Source organism: Myotis yumanensis, unplaced genomic scaffold (assembly GCF_028538775.1).
Source record: "Myotis yumanensis isolate MYYU_CA2020_CCGP unplaced genomic scaffold, mMyoYum1.0.hap1 SCAF_2, whole genome shotgun sequence".
NCBI lineage: Eukaryota > Metazoa > Chordata > Mammalia > Chiroptera > Vespertilionidae > Myotis > Myotis yumanensis.
This window is the reverse complement of record NW_027223753.1, coordinates 106,675,971-106,693,748: the sequence shown is the minus strand read 5'-3', so window position 1 is coordinate 106,693,748 and position 17,778 is coordinate 106,675,971. Positions and strand designations below refer to the sequence as shown.

The following is a 17,778-nucleotide window of genomic DNA, read 5'->3' as shown; positions in this document are numbered from 1 at the left end:
CTGGCTTCTGGCTGAGCAGTGTTCCCACTCTGGGAGCAAACTGACCACCAGGGGGCAGTTCCTGCCTCAAGTGTCTGCCCCCTGGTGGTCAGTGCATGTCATAGTGACCAGTCATTCTGGTTGTTCCACCTTAACAGTCGCTGGGCTTTTATATAATAGAAGACTAGAGGCCCGATGCATGGAATTCGTGCAAGAGAAGGACTTCCTTCCCCCAGCTGCTGACACCAGCTTCCCTCCAGAACCCAGGACCCGGGCTTCCCTCAAGCCGCCAGCAGGCACCTGGACCCGGGCTTCCTTCTGGCCACCAGTAGACACCCAGGACCCATGCTTCCCTCACAGCCCCGGCTTTGTCTGGAAGGTCCTCTGGAAGGACATCTGGTCTAATTAGCATATTATGCTTTTATTATTATAGACTAGAGGCCCGGTGCACAAAAATTTGTGCACTCGGGGGGAGGGGGTGTCCCTCAGCCCGGCCTGTGCCCTCTCGCAGTCTGGGACCCCTCGGGAGATAACGACCTGCTGGCTTAGGCCTGCTCCTGGGTGGCAGAGGGCAGGCCCAATCCCTAGGTACAGCCCCTGGTCGGGCTCAGAGCAGGGCTGATTGGGGAATTGGGGCGCCGCCCCCTGTCATGCACAGAGCAGGGCGGATCGGGAGGTTGCGATGCCACCCTCAGTCACTCTCAGGGTAGGGCCAATTGGGGGGTTGGGGCACCGCCCCCTGTCACACTCAAGGCATGGTCGATGGGGAGATTGCGGCGCCACCGCCTGTCACGCACAGAGCAGGGCCCATGAGGGGGGTTGGGGCTCTGTACCCTGTCACGCACAGAGCAGGGTCGATCAGGGGTTTGGGGAGCTCCCCCCTGTCACTCACAGAGCAGGGCCGATCAGGGGGTTGGGGAGCTCCCCCCTGTCATGCACAGAGTAGGGCAGATAGGGGAGTTGGGGCACCGCCCCCTATCACACACAGAGCAGGGCGGATCAGGGGGTAGGGGCGCCGCACCCTGTCACACTCAGGGCAGGGCCGATGGGGAGCTTATGGCTCTACCCCATCACACACAGAGTAGGGCCCATGGGGGGGGGGGGGTTGGGGCACCGCCCTCTATCACCCACAGAGCAGGGCTGATCAGGGGGTTGGGGCGCCGCCAGTGTCACACCCAGGGCAGGGCCGATGGGGAGGTTATGGCTCTACCCCATCACACACAGAGCAGGGCCCGTGTGGGGTGGGGGCCGGTTGGGGCACCACACCCTGTCACACACAGAGCAGGGCCAATCAGGGGGTTGGGGTGCCGCACCCTGTTATACACAGAGCCACAGGGCGATCAGGGGGTTAGGGAGCTCCCCCCTATCAGGCACAGAGCAGGGCTGATCAGGGGGTTGGGGCGCCTTCCCCTGTCACAAACAGAGCAGGGCGGATAGGGGGGTTGTGGCCCCACCCCCTGTCACACACAGAGCCGCAGGGCAATCAGGGGGTTTGGGCGCTTCCCCCTGTCACGCTGCTCCAGGGGCTAGGAGGCCTTGCGACTTCACTGATCCCAGTGCTGGGAGGCTCGTGGCTCCGCTGATCCCGGTGCTGAGAGGCATATTACCCTTCTACTATATAGGATAGAGGCCTGGTGCATGGGTGGGGGCTGGCTGGTTTGCCCTGAAGAGTGTACTGGATCAGGGTGGGGGTCCCGCTTGGGTGCCTGGCCAACCTGGGTGAGGGGCTGATGGCTGTTTGCAGCTGGTCACACCCCCCTTCAGGGTGGGGGTCCCCACTGGGGTGCCTGGCCAGTCTGAGTGAGGGGCTGAGGGCTGTTTTCAGGCTGGCGGGTGACTGAAGCTCCCAACTGCTCCTTTTTTTCTTTTTTTTAATTCTGGGCCAGCTTTAGCTCTGAGGCTTGGCTCCAGCTCTGAGACCTCGGCTTCTGAAAGCAGGTATCTGGTTTGTTTGGGTTCTATAATCGAAACACTGTTTCAACCCCAGCTCTGAGATCCCGGCTGGCTGAAAGCAGGTTTCTGGGGTTTTGTTTAGCTTCTATATTTGTAACAGTGTTTCAAACTGCAAGCTCAGAGGCCGGCAGCAGCAGGCAGGGAACGTTGGCTTTCTCCGTCACTGAAGCAAGCAAGCCTCATGTTCGCTTCAAGCTGCCTGGCTGCCGGCCGCCATCTTGGCTGGCAGTTAATTTGTATATCGCCCTGATTAGCCAATGGGAAGGGTAGCTGAGGTACGGCTACTTACCATGTTTCTCTTTTAGTAGATAGGATGATGCCCCTAGCAACATTAGACAGTGTGTTATTATTTCCAAATTATAAGTGAGAAAACCTTTGTTCCCCCAATTTAAGTGACTTCATTGAATGACATTCAATGTTAAAAGAAAAGCAATGTAGATCCAGGTCTGCAGGTTATAGTGTCATTGAGAATTTTCTGGCTATAGGACAACGCATTTAGTAAATTCTCTAACTTACAAAAAAGTATAAGCTACAATCAGGAGCTTTAAAAAATAAGCATTGCTTAATTTTATCTATGTTTTACATATATCAGAATAAATGAGTAATTGATCTTGAAATTCACTAGTCAAAGAGATTCAACTTACAGTGTCTGATATACTTCAAATGTTGCATTAGCTTTGCCACCATGGATTAATGGAACAAATTATCACATTTCTCCCTTCTTTTCAAAAGAAGAAAGTAAAATTTGACATTGGACATTATTCTGACTCAAAGAGATTTTTGAGACTGAGATTAATGTAAACATCTACCCACAAGGTATACTGAAACAGGATGGGGGGACATGCAAGCTGCATTGGGAGAACAGATGTTTTTCAGTGATTTACATATAGCTATTTACGCTAGTTAAAATATATTCTCCTTTTTTTTCTGAAAATCCATTTTTATTTTTATTTATTTTTTAATAAATCTTTATTGTTCAGATTATTACAGTTGTTCCTCTTTTCCCCTCCATAGCTCCCCTCCACCCGGTTCCCACCCCCCTTGCCCTTACCCCCCCCCTACTGTTCTCATCCATAGGTGTAAGATTTTTGTCCAGTTCTTCCCTCACCCCCCACACTCCCTTCCCCCTGAGAATTGTCAGTCCACTCCCTTTCTATGCCCCTGTTTCTATTCTATTCACCAGTTTATTCTGTTCATCAGATTTTTTATTCACTTGATTTTTAGATTCACTTGTTGATAGATATGTATTTGTTGTCACTTTGTTGTTCATAATTTTTATCTTTACCTTTTTCTTTTTCTTCCTCTTCTTAAAGAATACCCTTCTGCTGAAACTGGTTTGGCTCAGTGGATAGAGCGTTGGCCTGTGGACTGAAAGGTCCCAGATTCGATTCCGGTCAAGGGCATGTACCTGGGTTGCGGGCACATCCCCAGTGGGAGATGTGCAGGAGGCAGCTGATCGATGTTTCTCTCTCATCGATGTTTCTAACTATCTCTTTCCCTTCCTCTCTGTAAAAAATCAATAAAATATATTTAAAAAAAAAAGAATACCCTTCAGCATTTCATATACTACTCGTTTGGTGGTGACGAACTGCTTTAGCTTTTTCTTATCTGTGAAGCTCTTTATCTGACCTTCAATTCTGAATGATAGTTTTGCTGGGTAGAGTAATCTTGGTTGTAGGTTCTTGCTATTCATCACTTTGAATATTTCTTGCCACTCCCTTCTGGCCTGCATGGTTTCTGTTGAGAAATCAGCTGACAGTCATATGGGTACTCCCTTGTATGTAACTAACTGTTTTCCTCTTGCTGCTTTTAAGATTCTTTCTTTGTCTTTTGCCCTTGGCATTTTAATTATGATGTGTCTTGGTGTGGTCCTCTTTGGATTCCTCTTGATTGGGGTTCTCTGCGCTTCCTGGACTTGTAAGTCTATTTCTTTCACCAGGTAGGGGAAGTTTTCTGTCATTATTTTTTCAAATAAGTTTTCAATACCTTGCTCTCTCTCTTCTTCTGGCACCCTCAGAAGATGTTGGTACATTGAAGTTGTCTCAGAGGCTCTTTGCACTATCTTCATGTTTTTGTATTCTTTTTTCATTTTGCTTTTCTGGTTGGGTGTTTTTTGCTTCTTCATATTTCAAATAATTGACTTGATTCTTGGGATCCCCTAGTCTGCTGTTGGATCTCTGTATATTATTCTTTATTTCAGTCAGTGTATAGTTTATTTCTAATCGGTCCTTTTTCATATCCTTGAGGGTCTCACTATATTTCTCAGAGATTTCTAGAAGATTCTTGAGTAACCTTATAACCATGGTTTTGAACTCTATATCCAGTAGTTTGCTTTCCTCCATTTCTTTCATTTATGATCTGTTTCTTTGTCTCTGCATTTTAGCTGCTTCCCTGTGTTGATAGAGTGGCTTTGTGTGCTAAGTGTCCTATAGGGCCCAGTGGCTCAGCCTCCCTAATTACCTGAGGTTGACACTCTTGGTGCACCCCTTTGTGGGTTGTGTGCACGATCTTGTAGTTAAGCCTTGATTGCTATTGGTATCATTGGGAGGAATTGACCTCCAGGTCAATTGGCTGTAAGGACCAGTTGTGTCTACAATGGGAGAACTTCTGTGCTAGAGACAGCCTTATGGAGCAGGACTTGCTTCAGTGGGGCTTTGGCACTCACTGAGTCTGCCCCTTGAGTGTGTCTCTTATGGATGTGAAGAGTTGTAATATGGATGGTCTCCCTCTGACCACTGGGTAGACTGGCTCTTGGATCTCCAAGGAGGTACAAAGTCAACCACTGCCTGAGGCCACCCAGCAGAAGCTACAGAGAGATCTACAGATTCCTCCTCTTTGTTTGGGGTTTGGAGGTGCCCAGATGAGGTGCCACTGTGAAGTAATGCAGGCTGCTGATGAGCCTTAGGCCTTCTTTTGAAATCTCTGGGATTCTCTGACCCAGATACAGTTTGACAGGTTTTTAGGCAGAGATAGGTCAGGCCATTAGTATGCAAAAGCCTCCATGCACAGCTTGGGTGGGGATGTAAATTGGGTGGGGCAGGGTTTCAGGGAACCACTAGGGCGGGGAAAACCACAATGGCTGCCAGTCTGCTTTGCCTCTGAGAGGTCCTGGGGTCTGTGTCTCATGCCCCATGCAGGAACAATGAACACTGCAAGCACTTCTGCAAGGAAGCTGCCCTCACATTCCACCCCAATGCCAGACAGTACAGTTTCTCTCCGTATCAGTCTGGGTCCCCAAATTTTTGCCTATAGCTGGAGTTCAGAGCAGTTGGGAGCTTGTATCTCCCTCCCAATTGAAAAAGACAACAGCGTACCCAGCTAGCAGCCCCTTTCACGTACACCTCCGTACCTCTATACTTCTACCTCCTGCCGGACTCAATGCGCTTTTCTCTTTCCTTCTAGTTGTAGAATTTCCACTCAGCCAGCCTTCCCATGGTTCTGGATGATACTTGTTTTGTCTTTTAGTTGTAGTTTAAATGTGGTTGTACGCGGCAGCAAGTTCAGGTGTTTATCTATGCCGCCATCTTGGTTCTCATACGTGCTCCTTTAAGTAGCAGCATGTCTGAATTCTAGGCTTTCCTCAGCCAGTTATGGAATGAAACCTTTAGCAAGTAGTTAACATTCTCTGAGATGCCTCAGTTTCAGCTCTTTTCATCTGCACTTAAAAATATTTTTTTTACTTATTTCACAGAGGAAGGGAGAGGGAGAGAGATATAGAAACATCAATGATGAGAGAGAATCACTGATCAGCTGCCCCCTGCATGCCCCCTATTGGGGATCAAGCCGACAACCTGAGCATGCCCTTTGACCAGGAATTTAACCATGACCTCCTGGTTCATAGGTTGATGCTCAACCTTGAGCCATAACTCATAGTTGTACCTGAGAATTTTGTTAGCCCATATAAATATAACATATCCAAAACCTTATATTCCAGTTTTTACTTCCAACTTTTAGCCCGCCTTTTCTCTTCAATCTTAATACAACCTTAGTTCATAGTTTTGGGGATCTCTTGACCATTGTATTTTCTCCTAATCTATCTAACTACCACCTTTGGATTTTACTCCCATATTCAAGTCAGAACCTAGGATTTTTGTTATTGGTCACTCCATCCTCATTGTCTTAGCAGCTTCCCTTAGAGTTCTAGTACATGCTCTGGCAAAGCCTCTCCCTCAGGAGGCTTTTCACTCTTGACTTCTTGTCTGAACACTAGAATTATAGATTGGTGCTGCTTCTGCCTCAAAACTGTCAGGCCTTCAATAAGACTAATCTTTTAAATTATTGTTAAGTTCTATATAGTTTAAAAAACATTTTGTTGTAGAATTCTGCGATGTTTTATTTTGTATTTATGATTTTTCCCCAAACATAACATGCATAATGAAATATGTAAAATCTAGGTCATGATATTGCTACTCAGGAATTAAATTTCAGACAGATGCACAGTATTGTAGACATAGCAAAAAGACACCTACCATGTGAGTGCCTCTGGGAGCAGGTTTCACTAAGGAAAAGTATTTCTTAAGTGGGAAAGAGATCATACAAGGGCATCAAAACATAATGCTCATGCTTCTATATATATAAAACCCTAAGCAACTGTTCAGACTGAATTACCGAACAACCAGTCAACCAGTTGCTGACTCTCACTGACCACCAAGGGGCAGATGCTCAATGCAGGAGCTGCCCTCTGATGGTCAGTGCTCTCCCACAGCCAACCTCCCATGGCTGGCCAACCTTCTGCAGTCCCTCCTCCCAGCTGGCCACCCTCCCGTGGTCCCTCCCCTCAGCCAGCTAACCTCCCATGGTCCCTCCTCCCAGCTGCCAACCTCCCACAGTCCCTATCCCAACTGGACAGCCCCCCAAATGGCCCTGATTGGCTGCCAGGCCGAGGGACTCTACCCATGCACAAATTCATACACCGGGCCTCTAGTTTTGTAATAAAATACTTAAAGAGATGGTAGAAAATCTAAATACGCTCAATAAAAGTTTATGTAATTTCATGAATAAAATATTTTTTAAAAATAGTTTTATTGATTTTCAGAGAGAGAAGAAGGGAGAGGGAGAGAAATAAAGAGAAATACTGATATCAATTGGCTGCCTACTAAAAGCCCTCTAGCTGAGATTGTGGCCATGTGCTCTGACCAGGAATTGAACCAACAACCTTTTGGTGCAGGGGACAATATGCAACCAATGGAGGTAGCCAGAGCCATGAATAATATATTGAGAGTTATTTAAGGGACATGAGTTTAGTTTCTAAGTATATCGTTAAATTTAAAAAATCTCTATCATTGAGAGTGAACATGTTTCCATATAAGGAAAATTTCAGAATATGAGAAATTTTATTTGTTTGAAATATGTTTAATAGAAAAATATAAATCATCTACACTAATAAAAGACAAAGATGCTAATTGACCATACCTTTGCTATGCCCAAGCCATGCCCACCAGCCAATCAGAGCGACTATATGCAAATTAACCCAACCAAGATGGCGGCCGGCCACCGGCAGCCACGGAGCTGGAGCAAGCAGGAGACTTGGTTGCCCTGGCGATGGAGGAAGCCAAGCTTCCCGCCGGCCCTAGCCAGCTGTGGCCTCCACAAAAGGCAACAAATTTTCAATTATAGAAGCTAAATAAATCCCAGATACCTGCTTCCAGCCAACCTCCACTGGGAACTTGGGTGGCTGGGGGCTTTGGCCAGCGTGCAAACAACCATCAGCTCCTCACCCAGGCTGGCCACACCCTCATGGGGTGAGGGTCCCCGCTGGGGGGTTTGGCCAGCCTGCAAACAGCCATCAGCCCCTCACCCAGGCTGGCCAGGCACCCCAGCGGGACCCCCACCCTGATCCAGGACACCATTCAGGGCAAACCAGCCGGCTCCCACCCATGCACCAGGCCTCTATCCTATATAATAAAAGGGTAATATGCAAATTGACCCTAACAGCAGAAAGACTGGGAATCACTGGTCACTATGACACACACTGACCACCAGGGGGCAGACGCTCAATGCAGGAGCTTCCCCCTGGTGGTCAGTGTGCTCCCATAGCGGGAGCTCTGCTCAGCCACAAGCCAGGCTGACAGCTGCCAGTACAGTGGTGGTGGTGGGAGCCTTTCCTGCCACAGCAGTGCTAAGGATGTCCGATTGCAGCTAGGCCTGCTCCCCGCTGGCTAGTGGACATCTCCCGAGGGCTCCTAAGCTGCCAGAGGGATGTCTGACTGCCAGCTTAGGCCCAATCTTCCAGGGAGCAGGCCTAAGCCAGCATATGGTCATTCCCCGAGGGGTCCCAGACTGTGAGAGGGCACAGGCTGGGCTGAGGGACCCTCCTGAGTGCACAAATTTTTGTGCATTGGGCCTCTAGTATAAAATATATATCACATAACTATGAAAATAGATGCACATTTGACCATTGGACAGCACGGGGTTAAGTGCACTGATCCTCCCATAGTCAAAAATTCACACATAACTTTTGACTCCCCAAAAACTTCAGTAGTCACTTAGTGTCTGAGGGAAATTGGTTCCAATTAGCAAAATCCATGGATTCTCAAGTCTTATATAAAATGGTGTAAAACAGTGCATATAGTTGGCCTTCCACATATGTTGATTCTCATCCTTGGATCAAAATTACTATTTTCTATCCACAACTGGTTGAATATACATATAGGAAATCCAGGGATATAGAGGGCCAACTGTATATTTATTGAAAAGAATCCGTATCTAAGTGGACTCAGGTAGTTCAAACCCATGTTAAAGGGTCAACTGTAATTACTTGTCATTTTTTTAGGATGTTTGGGACTTATACAAAAAATAAGGGAACATATTTTTTGAAAAACAGTAAAATGTCATGGTCTGCTTGCATGTATTTTTCATCAGAGAAGATTGATCACAGGATTAAAAATTGTATTGTTCAGTGTTTTTTTTCTTCATTTTTTAATCGTTATTGTTAAAAGTATTACATATGTCCCCTTCCCCCCTCCATCAACACCCTCCAGCACTACCCACCCCCCCGCAGGCACTTACTACCCTACTAACTGCATCCATGGATTATGCATATATGCATACAAGGTCTTTGGTTGGTTACCTCCCACCCACCCACTTACCCCCATCTTTCCTCAGAAATTTCACAACTCTGTTCCATGCTTCCATGTCACTGGATCTACTCCAGTCATCAGTTTATTTTGTTAATTAGATTCCACATGAGTGAGATCCTGCAATACTTCTCTTTCTATGACTGACGTATTTCACTTAGCATGATACTCTCTAGGCCTCTCCATGCTGTCTCAAAGGGTAAGAGATTCTTCTTTTTTACTTCTGTATAGTACTCCATGGTATAAATGTACCACAGTTTTTTTATCCACTCATCTACTGATGGGCACTTTCGCTGTTTTCAGATATGAACTGTTGTAAATGGTGCTACTATGAACATAAAGGTGCATTCATTATTTCTGATTGGTGTTTTGGGTTTCATAGGATATATTCCTAGAAATGGGGTCAAATGGCAATTCCATATTTAATTTTTTGAGGAAACACCATACTGTTTTCAATAATGGCTACACCAGTCTGCATTCCCACCAGTAGTGTACTAGGATTCCCTTTTCTCCACCAGCACTTGTCATTAGATAATTGGTTGGTAGTAGTCATTCTGACAAGTGTGAGATACCTCACTATCATTTTAATTTGCATCTCTCTGATGATCAGTGACTTTGAGCATGTTTTCATATGTCTCTTGGCCATCTGTATGTCCACTTTGGGGAAGTGTCTAGTTAGGTACTTTGCCCATTTTTTAATTGGATTGTTTGTCTTCTTTTTGTTAAGTTGTATGAGTGCCTTCTATATTTTAGATGTTAATCCTTTATCAATGTATCGTTGCCAAATATGTATTCCCATACAGTGGGCTCCCTTTTTGTTTTGTTGATAGTTTCTTTTGCTGTGCAGAAGCTTTTTATCTTGATGTATTCCCATTTGTTTATTTTTCTCCTTAGTTTTTTTGCCCTAGATTTATCTGCAAATATAATGCTATGAGAGGTGTTTGAGATTTTGCTGCCTATGGTTTCTTCTAGGATTTTTATGGTTCCATGACTTACATTTAATTCTCTTATCCATTTGGAGTTTATTATTGTGTATGGTGTAAGTTGGTGGCCTATTTTCATTTTTTTTTTTTTTGCATGTATCTGCCCAATATTCCCAACACCATTTATTGAAGAGAATGTCTTGACTCAATTGTATGCTCTTGCCTCCTTTGTCAAAAATTAATTTAGTTAAATGGCTTGGATCAATTTCTGGGCTCTCTGTTCTGTTCCATTGATTTCTATGCCTGTTTTTGTGCCACTACCAGGCTGTTTTGATTATGGTGACTTTGTAGTATAACTTGATATCTGGTATTGTGTTTCCTCCAACTTTGTTCTGCTTTCTCAGAATTGCTAAACCTATTTGGGGTATTTTTTGATTCCATATAAATTTTTGGAGTATTTTTCTAGTTCTGTGAAATATGCTGTTGGTATTTCAATGAGAATTGCATTGAATCTTTAGATTGTCTTAGGTAGTATGGACGTTTTATGATGTTGATTCTTCCAATTCATAAACACAGAATATTTTCCCCCTTATTTATGTCTTCATCTATCTTTTTTACAAGTTACTGTCATTTTCCGAATACAAGTCTTTTACCTCCTTAGTTAAGTTTATTCCTAAGGATCTTAATTTTTTGTTGCATTGGTAAATAGGATTGTTTGTTTAGTTTTTCTTTCTGAAAATTCATTATTGGTGTATAAAAAAGGCCATCAATTTTTGGGTATTCATTTTGTATCCTGCTAATTGCCAAATTCAGTTATTAAATTTAGTAGTTTTTTGGTGGACTCTTTAGGGTTTTCTGCTGAGGTCCAATCCCAGCGGGTCCAGGGGTCCCCAAAGGTGTGGACGGAGTCGGAGAAGAATAAAGGACACGGAGGCTGCATTCAGTTGATCAGCATAGTTGGGTTCTCTTGTTAGGGTCTCCTGCCATGTTCTGTAGCCATGTTCTCTTGCTAGGTTCTCCAGCCAGGGTTCTCCAGGTTCTCCAGCCAGGTTCAGTCATCAGGTTCTTTAGCCAGGTTCTATCCAGGTTCTTTTGCCATGTTCTGTCTAGGTTCTCCAGTGAAGTTCTGTAGCCAGGTTCTGTCCAGGATCTTTTGCCATGTTCTCTGGCTAGGTTCTGGTTAGGATCTGATGAGGATCTGATGAGGATCTGATGAGGAGCTGATGATTATTGTCTTGTTACATCCGTATTTATACCAGCCGATTTTAATCCTGTCAATTTCTATTACAAAGGTTAGGGCGTTTCTTATCTCCATTCCAGGGAGTAAAGATTATGTAGCTTAACTACCCGCCTGGCACTTAATTAAGGGGTTTTATCCCCTCCCTAACCTCAGGGAAAGATCCCCACCTGGGGAAACAACCTTTCTTGGAGAGGTGACCTTGGTTAAAACACATGGCGCTAAAGGGAGCAAACATATTAAGAACAGTATGCTATATATGCCAGGTCCATTGAAACATATGCTGTGCAGATGTTTCTTTCCTGCAGCGATTGTGTCAAGCAGCAAGGATGGACCAGCTCCTGGCAGTTTTCAATGTAAAAGATCATGTCATCTGCAAATAATGAGAATTTTACTTCCTACTTTCCCATTTGGATGCCTTTTATTTCTTCTTCTTGTCAGATCGATATGGCTAGGACTTCCAATATTATTTTGAATAAGGGTGGTGAAAGCGGACATCCCTGTCTTGTTCCTGTTCTTAGGGAATATGATTTTAGTTTTTGCCCATTGAGTATGATGTTGGCTGCAGATTTGTCATATAAGCCTTTATCATGTTCAGATATGCTCCCTCTATCCCCACATTGCTGAGAGTTTTTATCAAAAATGTATGTTGGATTTTGTCAAATGCTTTCTCTACATCTATAGATATGCTCATGTGATTTTTGTCTTTCAGTTTGTTTATGTGATGTATTTGTTTATTGATTTGTGAATGTTATACCAGCCTTGAATCCCTGGAATGGAATAAATCCCATTTGGTCATGGTATATGATCATTTTAATATATTGCTGGATCTGATTTGTTATTATTTTGTTGAGGACTTTAGGATCTATGTGCATCAGGGATATTGGCCTGTAATTTTCTTTGTAGTGTCTTTACATGGTTTTGGAATTAGGATAATGCTAGCCTCATAAAAAGAGCTTGGAAGTGTTCCTTCCTCCTGTGTTTTTTGGAATAGTTTGAGGAATATAGGTGTTTGAATGTTTGCTAAAACTCCCCTGTAAAGCCATCTGGTTGTGGGCTTTTGTTTGCTGGGAGTTTTTTTTATTACTGCTTCTATTTCATTAGTTGTTATTGGCCTATTTAGGTTTTCTGATTCTTTCTCATTCAGTTTTGGAAGATTGCATTTTTTTTATGAATTTTTCCATTTAATCCACATTGTCCAGCTTGTTGGCATATAGTTGTTCTTAGTATTTTCTTACAATCCTTTGTATTTCCACAGTGACAGTGGTTACTTCTCCACTTTTATTTCTGATTTTATTTATTTGGGTCCTCTCTCTTTGGTGGGTAATGGTTCATCAATATTGTTTATCCTTTCAAAGAACCAGCTCTTGGGTTCACAGGGCTTTTTTATTTATTTGTTTTTTTAGTCTCTGTTATTTATTACTGCTCTAATCTTTATTATTTCCTTCCTTCTACTTACTCTGGGCTTTTCTTGTTGTTCTCTTTCTAGTTATTTAAGTTGTAGGGTTAAATAGTTTATTTTTAATTTTCCTTATTTTTTTGAGGTTGTTCTGTAGTGCTATGAACTTCCCTCTCAAGACTGCTTTTGCTGTTTTCTAGAGATTTGGGGCTGTTTTGTGTTCATTTTCATTTGTTTCCAGGAAGTTTTTTATTTCTTTCTTGATCTCATTGGTAAGCCATTCATTGTTTAAGAACATCCTATATAATAAAAGTCTAATTTGCAAATTGTCCCCTCGGGCGGTCCTTTGATGAGGAGACCAGGAGTTCGACCACTCGCTATGACATGCTATAACCACCAGGGGCAGCGCAGAACATGGCAGGCTTTGGCGACACGGCACTGGCAGTGGCAGCAGTGGAGGCGCTGCAAGCCCCAATAGGTCCCGAACCATGGCAGGAGGGTGGAGTAGGTGAGTTGGCTGCACCAGGCCAAGGCAAGTGGGGGCCCAGGTGCTGCCAAGGGCCCAGAGGTCAGCTAGGATCTGCCCTATGAAGCTGTCTGGCCCTAGGCTTTTGTTTTCTAGAAGCTTTTTGATGACTGCTTCAATTTCTTCCATAGTTATCAGCCTATTGATATTTTTAGATTCTTCCTGATTGAGTTTTGGAATGTTGTATTTTTCTAGGAATATGTCCATTTCCTCCAGGTTGTCTAATTTGTTGGAGTAGAGTTGTCCATAGTATTTTTTAATAATCATTTGTATTTCTGTGGGGTCTGTTGTTATTTCGCCTCTATCATTTATGATTTTGTTTATTTGGGTCCTCTCTCTTTGCTTCTTGGTGAGCTTGGCTAGAGGTTCAACAATCTTGTTTATCCTTTCAAAGAACCAGCTCTTGGTTTCATTGATTTTCTGTATTGTTTTTTTCGTCTCTATGTCATTTATTTCTGCTCTGATCTTTATTATCTCCTTCCTTCTGCTCACTCTGGGGTTTTCTTGTTGCTCTCTTTCTAATTCCTTGAGATGTAGAGTTAGATGATTTACTACCATTTTTTCTTGTATTTTTTTTGAGGTAGGCCTGTAGCGCTATAAACTTCCCTCTCAGGACTGCTTTCATTTTGTCCCATAGGTTTTGGATTGTTGTGTGTTCATTGTCATTAGTTTCCAGGATGTTTTTAATTTCTTCTTTGATCTCATTGGTAACCCAATCATTATTTAATAGCATGCTATTCAGCTTCCAAATGTTTGAGTATTTTGGGTTGTTTTTATTGTTGTTTATTTCTAATATTATGCCATTGTGATCTGAGAAGATGCTTGGTATGATTTCAATCTACTTGAATTTGGAGAGACTTTGCTTGTGACCCAATATGTGGTCTATTTTTGAAAATGTCCCATGTGCACTTGAGAAGAACGTATATTCCTTGGCTTTGGGGTGAAATGTTCTGAAGATGTCAATTAAGTCCATCTGATCTAGTGATACATTTAGGATTGCTGTTTCTTTGCTGAATTTTTGTTGAGAGGATTTATCCAGTGATGTCAGTGGTGTATTAAAGTCCCCTACTATGATTGTATTGTTGTCAATCTCTCCCTTGATGTCTTCCAGGAGTTTTTTGTTTTTTTTTATGTATTTGGGTGTTCCTGCATTGGGTGCATATATGTTTGTCAGGGTTATATTCTCTTTTTGTATCGATCCCTTTAGTATTATGAAGTGGCCTTCCTTATCTCTTGTTATGGCCTTCACTTTGATGTCTATTTTGTCTGATATAAGTATTGCTACCCCAGCTTTTTTTTCATTTCCATTTGCCTGAAAGATATTTTACCATACCTTCACTCTCAGTCCTTGTGAGTCCCTTATTTTGAGGTGGGTCTCTTGTAGACAGCAAATATATGGGTCATGTTGTCTTATCCGTTCAGCCCCTCGATGTCTTTTGATTGAAGCATTTAGTCCATTTACATTTAAAGTTATTATTGAAAGGTACTTGTTTGTAGACATTTCTATTTTTTGTGCCTGTTTTCTTTCTTAGCTCTTTATTTCTTCTTTTTACACCAGTTCCTTTAGCATTTCTTACATTGCTGGCTTGGTTGTGATAAACTCCCTTAGCCTTATTTTTTCTGCAAAGCTCCTGATTTCCCCTTCAATTTTGAATGATAGCCTTGCTGGATAGAGTATTCTTGGATTCAGTCCTTTGCTTTGCATCACTTTGTAAATTTCCATCCATTCTTTTCTGGCCTGATGTGTTTCTGTTGAGAAATCATTTGACAATCTAATGGGAGATACCTTGTATGTAACTTTCCATCTCTCTCTTGCAGTCTTTAAGATTCCCTCTTTGTCCTGAACATTTGCCATGGTAATTATGATGTGTCTTGGTGTGGGTCTTTTCGGGTCCATCTTGTTTGGGACTCTCTGTGCTTGTGTGACTTTTTTCTTCCCCACCTCAGGGAAGTTTTCTGATATTATTTCTTCCAATAGGTTTTCTAACCCTTGTTCCTCTTTCTGTTGTTCTGGCACCCCTATTATTCATATGTTGTTTCATTTCATGTTGTCCCATACCTCCCTTAGGCTCTCCTTCTGTCTTTTAATTTTTTTCTCCAGTTGCAGTTCAGTTTGGGTGTGTTTTGTTTCCCTGTCTTCTAATTCGCTAATTCTAGTCTACTGTTGAAACTTTCAATGGTGTTTTTTATTGCAGCTATATCACTCTTATAAGGGCAATAACATAAGTTATTGATTTTCTCATCCATTTCTTTTTGATTCTTCCATAAGTTGTTGATTTTTTTCTCTGTTTCTTCTTGATTCTTGCATAAGTTGTTGATTTTTTCCTCCATCTGGTTTATGCACTCTAGGCCCCTTAATCTGAATTCTTTTTCTGACATGTTGCATGCCTCGGTTTCACTTAGCTGCTTTTCTGGTGAGTCCTCTTCTTTCCTTTAGGGGTTTCTTTCTCTACCCATGTTTGATCTCACCGACAGATCTAGATGTTGAGTCATTCAGGGGCTGCTCCTTGGGTGGCTGTGGCTCCTTGGGCTGCGGTTGCTCCTCGGGAAGTTGTGGTAGCAGTTGCTCCTAAGTTGGCAGCAGCTCCTCTGGTGGGTGCTGTTCACATCTGTGGTGGCTCCTCTGGCTTGTGGGGGGAGGCTTCTCACTCAGCTGCTGTTCCTCAGACAGGGTGTGCTGATCACGAGGCTGCTGTTCCTTAGATGGTGGCGGGCTACACACGCAGCTGCTACTCCTTGAACTGGGCTGACTGCTCACGTGGCTGCTGTTCCTTGAATGGGGGCTGGCTGCACGCGGCTGTTGCTCCTCTGATGTGGTGGGCTGCTTGTGGGGCTACTGCTCCTTGGACTTGGACAGGTTGATTGCAAGTCTGCTGCTCCTCGGATGGCGGTGGGCTGCTTGCACGGCTGCTGCTCTTTGGACGGGAGTGAGCTGCAGGTTTAGCTGCTCCTCCTCTCCAGGTGTCTGGTTATGTGGCTTGCTCTCTAGCACTTTAGCCAGACAGGATAAAATTCACCTTAACAAGACATGACTCAAGGGGAACAAAGCATGAATGTACTCACGACACCGATAACCCCAATATAAGTGACCACCTGAGAAAAGAGAATTAGGGGAGAGAAAAGAGAGTACAAATGATATCTGAGAGAGAGAGAGAGAGAGAGAGAGAGAGAGAGAGAGAGAAAAGATAGGAGAGAAAAGAAAAAGGAGAATATATATATATATATATATATATATATATATATATATATATACACACACATACATACACACACACACACGGAGAAAACACCACAGAACCAATAGATAAACCAAATAAATACAAACACCAAACACCCAGTAAAGAGGGTGGGGGCAGAATCTCATTCCATTTTAATTCTGTATGCCTAGGTTTCTCTCTCTATTTCTTCTTTTCATTACAGCAGTCCCTTTAAGCATTTCTTGTAATGCTGGCTTGGTGGTGATGTACTCCTTTAGCTTTTTTTTGTCCAGGAAGCCCTTTATTTGAACATCTATTTTGAATGATAATCTTGCTGGATATAGTAATCTTGGTTTCAGATCCTTTCTTTTCATTACTTTGAGTACTTCATGCCATTCCCTCTGGCCTGCAGAGTTTCTGATAAGAAATCGGTGTCAGCCTTATTGGAGCCCTTTTGTAGGTAACAGTTTAGTTTTCTCTTACTGCCTTTAAGATTCTCTCTTTGTCTTTTATTTTTGGTATTTTAATTATGATGTGTCTGGGTGTGGGCCTTTTTGTGTTTCTTGCTTGAGGTTCTCTGTGCCTCCTGGACTTGTGTGACTTTTTCCTTTACTATGTTAGGGAATTTTCTGCCATTATTTCTTCAAACACTTTCTCTATACCTTACTCCATTTCTGCCTCTTCTGGCACTCTTGCTATTCTAATATTGTTACGTTTCACGTTGTCCCACAACTCCTTTAAGCTGTCCTCCTATTTTTTTTCTTTGTTTTTTTCTTTTTGGTTCTCTGATTGAGTGATTTTTTTTCAACACTGTCTTCTAATTCACTGATTCAATCCTCAGATTCCCCTAATCTGCTGTGTATTCCTTGCAATGTGTTCTTTATTTTTGCTATGTAATTTTTTATTTCTTTTTTCATAGTTAACTATACCTTTTCTCATGCTGTTGAGCATCTTTACCATCATTATTCTGAAGTCTTTATCAGATAAATTTCTTATCTCCATTTCATTTATCTCTTCTGGGGAATTCTCTTGTTCTTTCATTTGTGGGTTGTTTCTTTGTCTCCTCATTTTTGCTGCCTTTTTGGGTTTGTGACTATGTATTAGGGAGATCTGCTACATCTCAATCTCTAGTGCAGGGCAGTGTCAAATGTTAATTAGACTGGGAAATACTCAATTAGATCAGGGAAATACTCAAAGCCTCCAGAGACTGCCTCTGCCTACAGACTGATAGGATTCCATCTTGAATAGCCCCTCAGGCAATCATTCTTAGGTGTGATGATAGTTTTTCACAGAGTGGGGCAATTGCTTCTGTGTGGAAGCTAACTGTTATTCTCAGTCTATTAATGGATCTCAGAAATTCCACCCAGTGGGGCAAGGTGTTTTCCAATAGTGTGGTCATCAGCTGTCTTTCCCCAAGGCAAAGCCACCTATATAGCCAATGTCTGCATGAAGGAATGAGTCAGCACAGGAGACTAAGGTTTCTGCCTT

At 43.0% G+C, this 17,778-nt stretch overlaps 1 protein-coding gene across 3 annotated transcripts in view; it reads left to right on the top strand.

The window, feature by feature from the left end:
• PLOD2 (procollagen-lysine,2-oxoglutarate 5-dioxygenase 2) overlaps positions 1–17,778 on the top strand; it is a 289,789-nt gene that overhangs the window by 163,369 nt on the left and 108,642 nt on the right. The window lies entirely within an intron of this gene.